This window comes from Otolemur garnettii, unplaced genomic scaffold (genome assembly GCF_000181295.1).
Source record: "Otolemur garnettii isolate 467f Iridium unplaced genomic scaffold, OtoGar3 scaffold00044, whole genome shotgun sequence".
In the NCBI taxonomy this organism is placed as follows: domain Eukaryota; kingdom Metazoa; phylum Chordata; class Mammalia; order Primates; family Galagidae; genus Otolemur; species Otolemur garnettii.
The window spans coordinates 7,451,497-7,460,954 of NW_003852439.1; positions in this window are offsets into that span (position 1 = coordinate 7,451,497).

The following is a 9,458-nucleotide window of genomic DNA, read 5'->3' on the forward strand; positions in this document are numbered from 1 at the left end:
AAAAAAAAAAAAAAAAAAGACATAAATGGACACTGGGATTTGGTAGGAACAGAGGGTAGTGTGTGAGGTGTTAGGTGTAGCTGCCCCACAGGCGTGTCTACTGCAGGGACCTAGACACAGATGCACGTGTTTCTGCCTGTGCAGCCCAGTGTCCCAGCTGCTTGCCAGCCACCCAAACTGAGATAGCCAATGCCTCCCGGAATCTAGAGATACAGCAGTGAAGGGCAGGGGGCTGTTCCCAGGACACATCACAGGTGAGAGGCTCTTACACCATCTTGGAAGATGGAGCAGAAATAGAGGGGACCTAGAAATGCCCACCAAGGGGGTGTGTTCCCAAGGAGAGCCCCTCAGACCACAGAACTCCTTGGGACACAGAGGCAAACTCACAGAGAACAAACTCAGGCAAGCAACGGAAGTGCGGAGAATTGGTTTCTGATCCTCCCAGGGGAAAATGTTTGCTGTAAACATTACGCTCGGTGAAATAATCCAGACATAAAAGGCCACATATCACATGATTGTGTTTATATGACATGTCCAGAACAGACACATCGTGAAGACAGAAAGGAGATGGGTGTTGTCTGGGGCTGGGGTGGGGGCCATGGGCCCCAGATGTTCTTTGAAGATGATAAAAATGTCCTAAAACCAGGTGGTGGTGCTAGTCTCACAGCCTTGGGAACGTGCTGAAACCCAGGGTGAGTCTTCTGGGATGTGAATTTATCTCATTTTTAAGTGACTTGGTACTTGTGGGGGCTATGTGGTTGGGGGTAGGGAAGTCGCGATAAAACTCTTCCACATTTTCCATACCTGTGAAAGCTTGCCTGGTGAAACATGGACAATTGGGATAAGGAACTGGGTTTTGGTCAGCATCGCTGGGTAGGAGTGCACATCTCTGTTTATAGGTCCTTGGGAGTGGCCTGCCATCCCCAGGGAACAGGGCTCAGGCAGAAACCAGGCTCAATCTTTCTTTTTTTTTACACCAGAAAAACAAAGGCAAAAGACTCAATTTAAGCAGAAAGGAATTTAAGAGAAAGAATTAGGTTTTTTAAAAAAATCATTGGAAAATTGGAATGGGCTGAAATCTGGCCCCCAGCATCCACACAGGGTCAGGGCAGGGTGGACACATTTGTGAGAGTGAGACATAATTAGTCACAATTTCTAGTGGGTGACCAGGCACTGTGGCTCACTCCTGTAATCCCAACTCTGGGACGCCAAGGTGGGAGGATCACTTGAGTTCAGGAGTTTGAGAGCACCCTGCATAGAGAGACCCCATCTCTACTAAAAATAGAAATATTACCTGGGTGTGGTGGTAGACGTCTGTAGTCCCAGCTAATCAAGAGGCTCAGGCAGGAGAGTCACTTGAGCCCAGGAGTTTGAGGTTGCTGTGAGCTATAATGCCACCGCACTCAGGCCTGGGCAACAGAGTAGACTCTGTCTCAAAAAAAAAAAAAATTCTGGTGGGCAAAAGCCCCCCTTTTTGTTCTTTCTCAGACTGTCTTGGACACTGCTGGTCCTCCACCTTCAGCAAGAGTGGGATTAGTGCTGGGCTTTCAACACAAACCTGAGCAAATTGCTGTATTGACTTCACCTCTGCGGCTGGTATAAAAGAAAAAGTAGACCAAGAATCTGCAGTGTCTTCTAACTCACAAGACACTTGCTATCTGGATGATATTTGTGCCAGTGCGGTTAATTGTGGAGGAGTAATGGAGACAGTCAGTAGGTTAATTTTCTTTTTTGTTTTCTTTTTTTCAGTAGGGCACAGTATTTTCACAACTTAGTGGATAAATTTGATTTCCAGTGACAAACACTGTTTATAACTTTAAGTGAACAGGAGAAATTTTCTTCACCAAACATTGGGAACTGTTGATACAAACGTCTTAATGAGATGCCTGTGGCTTTTTGTTGTTGTTGTTGTTGTTGTTGTTGTTGTTGTTGTTGTTATGGTCTCACTTTGTCGCCCTGAGTAAAGTGCCACGTTATCATCATAGCTCACAGGAAATTCAATCTCTTGGGCTCAATTGATCCTCTTGCCTCGGTTTTTTTATTTTTGGTAGAGATGGGGGGGTCTCACTCTTGCTCAGGCTGGTCTTGAACTTGAGAGCTCAGGCTATCCACCCACCTCAGCCTCCCAGAGTGCTAGGATTGCAGGCCACTGGGCCCAGGGTTTTCTTCATTTTAAAATGAGGAGCTGGCTTGGCGCCTATAGCTCAACCGGCTAAGGCGCCAGCCACGTACACCTAAGGTGGCGGGTTCGAATCCCCAGCCCGGACCCGCCAAACAACAATGACGGCTGCAACCAAAAAATAGCCGGGCGTTGTGGCGGGCGCCTGTGGTCTCAGCTACTTGGGAGGCGGAGGCAGGAGACTCGCTTGAGCCCAGGAGTTGGAGGTTGCTGTGAGCTGTAATGCCACGGCACTCTGCCCAGGGGGACAGCTTGAGGCTCTGTCTCAAATAAATAAATAAATAAATAAATAAAATGAGGAGCTAATAAGCAAACATGATAGGGCAGGCAGTGCTGAGACACCAAACAGGGCCAGTTTAGCGCTCAGAATCCTCAAAGTTTTCATGTCAACGAAGTAGTAATATTTTACTCAAGGACTTGTCTTGCAATCTAAGGTTAATTCTCTTTCTAATCGAGGTAAGATAGTTCACTGATAATTTTTTACCTTCATAAACCTGTCATAAAATCTTTAAAAATTGACTTGTCATCCTTTACTAAAAAAATTTCAACAATCTTCAGTTGCAATTGCTGGGAATTCCATGTATGGTCCATGATGCATTTTTTTTGGCTTTATGTCCTTGTGGTCAGCTGAATCATTTCCTCTGTAAAATCTTGCATAGGTTTTGTTAGACTGCTTTCCAACTTTCTAATTATTATTGAGAAAGCTGTCATATTTATTACTTTTCCAGCGTACGGAAACTCTACTTATTTTTACTGGGCGCAAAGCTGCCCTGCTGTGCCCATGTCTGTGGACGATCTTGGAGAGTCTATGAAGACCAAGTTACACACTTGGTTCGTTTCCCTCCACTTTTGTGTGACCCAGGGCCGCCTGTGCTGGCCGTGCTGGATAGTCGCAGCAAAGGTGGCCATCCCGCCTGGCCCAGCTCGGAGGAGGGGCTTCTAAAATTTCACTACTTCACTGTTAAGCAGGATATTTGCTGTGGGCTTTGGTGAGATCCCCCAAATTTGCTAAGAAAGTTATCACCATGGGGGGTTGAATTTATCAGCCAAAAGAATCAAATGCTTATCTATTATCACAGGGCCATTCACTGTACTGTTAGTGTGGTAAATTATAGAAATAGATTTTCTTAGTATTAAACCATCCTGGTTAATCTTTTAAAACTGTAGGATATGGAAAAACAAATAAATCATCCTTGTTTAGAACCTATTAGGTTTTATTGTAATTTTCTAAATCATTGTCAGAGTCAGTTTATTAATATTTTAGTGTAGATTTTTGAATCAACGTTCATAAGTTAATTTGGCCTGAACATTTCCTTTATTTCATTTGCCTCGTTTTGTTCTCCAGGTCAAACTCATCAAGCTAGCCAGGAGGTCTCCCCTTCTTCTTTTCTCTAGAAGACCTTGTTTAAAAAGGAAATTATCTGTTCCTTGAAGATGTGGTACACTTCTCCCCTAAATCCCTGTGTTTTAATTTGCATGTTACTTCCAGGTAGATTTCCAACCACCTGGTGCAGTTCTTTAATGAGTTCACATCTGTGTGGGTTTCCCTTTTCTTCTTGAATCATGTTTTCTGCTTTCCTAAAACCATCCGTTTCATCTGATGACAAATCTGGCGTATACAGCTGTTAATAACAGTCCTTATGATTTAAATCTGCCCCTGCTTGTGTTCATGCCTCTTTTATTACGAATGTTATTTGTGAACCTCCTACCCTGCTTCATCAATCTTGCCCGAGTTTTCTCTGTTTTATTAGATTCCAGGAACCAGCTTTTGGGTTTGCGCCTCTATCATTTCTTTATTATCTATTTCAGAGATCCTTTAATTGCTTTTTAATTACCTTTCGTTTTACTTTATTCCTTTAATTACATCACTTTTTATATGATTCCTTGGGTTTCCCCTGATGTTATTTTCCTCAATTCTAGACTTAAATATCAAGTGTGTTACTTCCTCTTTTCCTCCGTTTCTGCCAAACCAGGACCTGTCAGCTCCCTCCCCAGAAAAGGCTCTGCCCATGTTCCCACAAGGACCCCTGTCAGCCATTCTGAGTACTTTCCAATTTCCATCATGATATTTCTTTGACCCAAGAATATGCCTTTGAGGTGTATTTGTAAATTTCCAAATGCAGAAGGGCTGTGCGCATATTTTGACGTAATTGTAAGCAAGTTAAAAATAATAACCTAGCCTGTTCTTGTTCTCAAATGTAAGATAGCTGAGTGTGAACTCTGATAACAGAAAATCAGGCTCAAAATCTGTAAATGAGGGTGTTAATGAAGATGGTAAAATCAGATACATTACTGCAATAACTAAAAATGAATTTGCTCATTAGTAAATTGAGACAATCATGGATTTTTTTAAACTATTCCCCATTGTGTAACGTTTAGCTGTGTATCATCTGTTCCCACTCTCATGTATAGAAGCCACATGTGAGGGCCGGGCACAGTGGCTCGTGCCTGTAATCCTAGCACTCTGGGAGGCTGAGGCAGGTGGATTGCCTGAGCTCATGCGTTTGAGACCAGCAAGAGCGAGACTCCGTCTCAAAAATTAACCAGGCATTGTGGTGGGTTCCTGTAGTCCCAGCTTCTTGGGAGGTTGAGGCAGGAGGATCACTTGAGCCCAAGAGCTGGAGGTGGCTGTGAGCTACTATGGTGCCACGGCACTCTACCAAGGATGACAAAGTGAGACTCTCTCAAAAAACAAGAAAAAGAAAGTCAGATGTGCTTGTACATTTCCTCCCTATTGCAAGTGTTTGCAGTGTCCCGTTACATGTTGCTGAATGGCTAGACATGCTCGCACTCACTCACACTCGCACACGTACACTCACACCCACTGTCACCCACACTCTCACATACATTCACACACTCACACTCTCACACATGTAAACTCTCAGACTCTTGCACACTCATATTCACACACTCACACACTCACATATACTCACACACATTCATCCTCACTCTCACACACTCATGCTCACACATTCACTCACACTCACTCTCACACATTCACTTGTACACTCACACACTCTCGCAGACACACACATTCATGCTCACTCTCACATGTATTCACACCCACTCATCAATCACTCTTAATGCATGTGCATAGCCATGCACACTCACAACTCTCATACATGCTCATACACTGTCTTGCACTCACACAGCCACACGCATTCGTATCACACACTCACATACACACTCACACTTGCACACTCACATTTATGCATATTCACAACTCACACACACTCAGTTGCATACTTACACACACTTGCACTCACACAGAGGTTGACACTCAGAGGCTGTCAGCATAGAGAGAGCAGGACTGGGACTGGAGCCATGACACAGATATGAATCACCATGGGATGAGACCGTGGGGCCTCTGGCCTCTGCCTCATTTTGTCCCTGGGCCAGGGTAGACTCCTGAGTGCCAGGAGCTTAGGTCCAGGGATGCTATCGTGGGGAGGGCAGCTTCCATAGGGCAGGGCTCTGCCTGGAACATAGAGATGACCAAGGACAGGGGACAGAGGTCCTCAGTGGACCTGCATTCTATACAACAAGGAGAGAGAGGACAAAGCAAGGGAGATTTTTATTTCACTGTCAGTATGACCGCTCTTATCCCTATGGTAAGGCGTGGGGACAACCATCACATAGCAGGTGACAAAGACATCCACAAGCTGTCCCAGTTCCAGCCTTAAGACCTCGGGTGCCCAGAGCATTCTTTGGTGATGTGGGGTGGGAGGCCCTGGTGGACTCTTGCACACTATGGGCCACCACAGCACTCGACCCCCATACATTACCACAGAATGCCCACCCAGGTCCAATCCCAGTGGCAACATTGTGAAAGGGACACGTGGGTAACAGACTGCTCCGCCATTGCCCACCTGCAACACCAACCCAAGTGTCCTGGACTCAGGTGTGACCCTCCTGAGAACCCAGGCATCCTCACTATGGCCCCTATGACTCACCCCTCATCTGTCCCCGGACCATTGCTGGGACTCCACCTCTATTAGGGAGCCCCCATGTCCAAACTTGGCTGTTTGCACCATAGGGATTTGGTTGGAGGAGGGGACAGGAGAGGCTTTAGGGAAGAACCAGATCCCTCCCTGCTTCACTCATGAGTGGGAAGCTGCTCCAAGATGTCCCTTGCTGCTCCAGCAGGCGAGTATAGTTATACTGTCTGGGCACTCGGGGTCTTCCGGGCCTGGTGCATCATCGTGCCCCACAGCTTCACTCTGGTCCCACCTGGGATGAGGGGGACTACATACCAAGCACCTCTACTCTCTGCAACACTGTCCAGGTATCTTGGGGCCCAGCACAGCATGAGGCACAGACTTCATAGTCCCCAGGTTCAAATCCCAGCTCTGCCATTTATCGGTTGCACAAGTTGGGTGCATCAGATCACCCGCTCTGTAGAGACAGTAATGGCCTCCACTTCCTATGAAATAAATCACAATTTCGGGAATGCTCAGGGTGGCATAGCATAAAAATAAGTGAAAAATATGTTCAGATAGTAACTTGTATGCAAACGTCCACAGTTGCTTTATTCACAGTAGCCCAGAAATGGAAACAAACCAGTGTCCATCAGCAGATGGATGGACAGGCTAAGTGTGCCAGGTCTGTACAGTGGGACGTTACTCAGCTATACAAAGCAATGACATTCTGATACGCGCCTTGATGTGGATGAGCCTAGAACACATCGGTTAAGTGAAAGAAGCCAGACACAAAGGGACAAATATCATGGTTCCACTTTTATGAGTTATCTGGAATTTGCAGATCCATGAGACAAAAACTAGATTAGTCATTGCCAGGGGCTGAGGGACAGTGTGGGAAGTGGCTGCTCGGGGTACAAGGTTTCCTTGTGGGATGATGGAAATGTTCTGGAACTAGATAGAGGCAGCAGGTGCACAGAATTGTACTAAACGCCACGTTTCATACAAATCTCACCTCAACTTTTAAGATAGTACTTGGCATGTGAAATTATTGCCTAAGTATAATCCTGCCATGGGGTTTAATGGGGGTATTTTTGTTTAAATTCTAACTGAACGTGCCTGTCTTAGGATGGATTTGCATGTTTGTCAGCCCGTGCACCTCAGTCTGTGTCCTCACCAGGAAGCCCAGTGCTCTGAGCCCCACCATGGGGTGCTACTGCTTAGTCCATCTCCTGTCACACAGCCACAGGCGCCTGGGTCTGGCTTTCACACCAGGGCTGGGGACTCCCTGGCCATCCTCAGGCAATCTCAGATTCAGGCAAGGCTGGGGTTGCAGGGAGGAGGCTGCAGCACACTCCAGAAATACGCCCTCCAGCTAGCTGTGCTTGGAGGTGGGGACATGCCAGCATTTGTAACTGACAAAGCCCCCAAGGTGGTATAGAGGTGACCTCATGGCATTTCTTGTTTGGCACCCACCTACCCCTCACCCATCCCAGGCCTATCCTATACCTGCCGGTGGGCACCCTCCTTCCCACCTGCACCAAGGGACACCCTCTCTCTCCTTGGAGAACCTATTCAGGCACCTCCTCCTTGGAGTATTTTCCCTGACACCTTCAGGGCCATGTCCTCTTCTATGTCACCAATACCCCTGGAGCCTATTTCTTTAATACCACTTATATGCCACATTGTTGCCACCCTGCATCCCGGTGTGCCATCCCACTCTCCAAGCTCACTGTGCTTAATGGCAGACTGAGAAATGGCGTCTAGCTCCCACAGGCATTGTCAAGCTTTAAACAAGGGCTTCTAAAGATACCTCCCAGGGCTGGGCTGGGAGTGGGTGGTCAGAGGTCCCGTGGCCCACTCATGACCTCAAGGCCAGTCTGCCTTCCTCATGTGCTCCACCTGTGTCCTGCCCCAGGTCCCCTGGTCCTATGTGGGCCCCCACAGTGCCCCAGCTGGTCATTTGGCACTTCATCCTGGGGACAGGAGCAAGGGAGACCAGTGGACACATTCAGACAGTGTCACAGAGCCTCCAGCTTCAGCAGGGCAATGTCCACCTCCCACCTCAGGTAGGCTGCTGCTGAACTGAGGCTGTGGGATGATCTGAGCCACCTTCCTCAGTGGGTTGTGGTCACAGAGATTCACTTGTGCAGTCTGGCCCCTGCATTTCTGTGGCTCCCGTGGGCCCCTGAGGGGAAGAGGACCAGGTACTTCACAGGGAGGCTGGTGAGCAGGGACCCAGCCCTACAGCAGCCAGAACCTATCTAGGACTCAGAGCTGGGTGTCCTCCCACAGCTTGAGGCAGCCTGGCATGGGTCTCCAGACCCAGCCCACCTTGCCACCTGCTCACTCTCCCCGTCTCCCACTCACTGTGCTGCCCAGCAGGTGTCAGGTGAATGTGGGAGCCCTCACACTGGCCACAGTCTGTGTTGAAGGTCCTCAGGCTGATCTGCCAGGGCCACTTCCTGGCAGGGGCATGATGCCTAGCACGGTCCCCTAGCTCAGTTCCTGGGCCAGGGTCTGAGGAAGCAGAGCAAGGTGCCACAAGGGACCCACATCCCTGCCTGTAGCTCAGCATGGCCTATTCCACTCAGCGACCCCCCTAGCCCCAGGGTGAGCTGGCCACTCCCAGGCGGGGTCACCACCCCACCACACCCTGAGTCAGATGGCTTCTAGGACAGTGCGAGCACTAGAGGAGGCAAGGACTCACCTGGGAACAGAACGTGGAGCCCCCAGGCAAGGAAGGGTCACAAATATCGACCACAGCTTCTTCAGAGGAGAGAGCAGGGTCAGGTGCCCAGGAGCTGGCCAGGCCTAGGGGCAAAGGGGCTGGCAGGGCTTCATGGGAGCAGAGACAGGGGTGGGGGGCCCTGGAGGCCGGACAGAGCCTCCCTCTGCCCCTAGTCAGTCTGTCAATGTCTTCCTGAAGACACATGTCAGGTCCACGAGGACTTCCCTTCTTGCCCCAGTGTTTCCACCATGAGGGCATTTACACTGAATACAGGCAATTTCAAGGGTGATAATGCAGTGAAGACAGGAGACCTCAAGTCACCTGGGCTGGCCAGGCTGCTGACATGCTCCAGAGAGCTGCTACAAGGACCTGAATCCAAGGTATCAGAGACCTCATGAGAAAGGGCTGACCCAGGTTTTTCAGCCGGGGCCCCAGGTCCATAGCCTCTCCCTAGAGGAGGGGGTCTCTACATGGACCTGACATGCCCCCAGCTCTCCAGTTACCCAGGAGAGCCAGAGCCTGGCTGAGCTGTCCAGGAGGCCAAGAAAAGGGAGGGATATGGGGCCAGGATACATCAGCGGGAACAGTCAGGCAGGACCCAGAGTGGAGGGAGGCTGCATGAACCACCCTA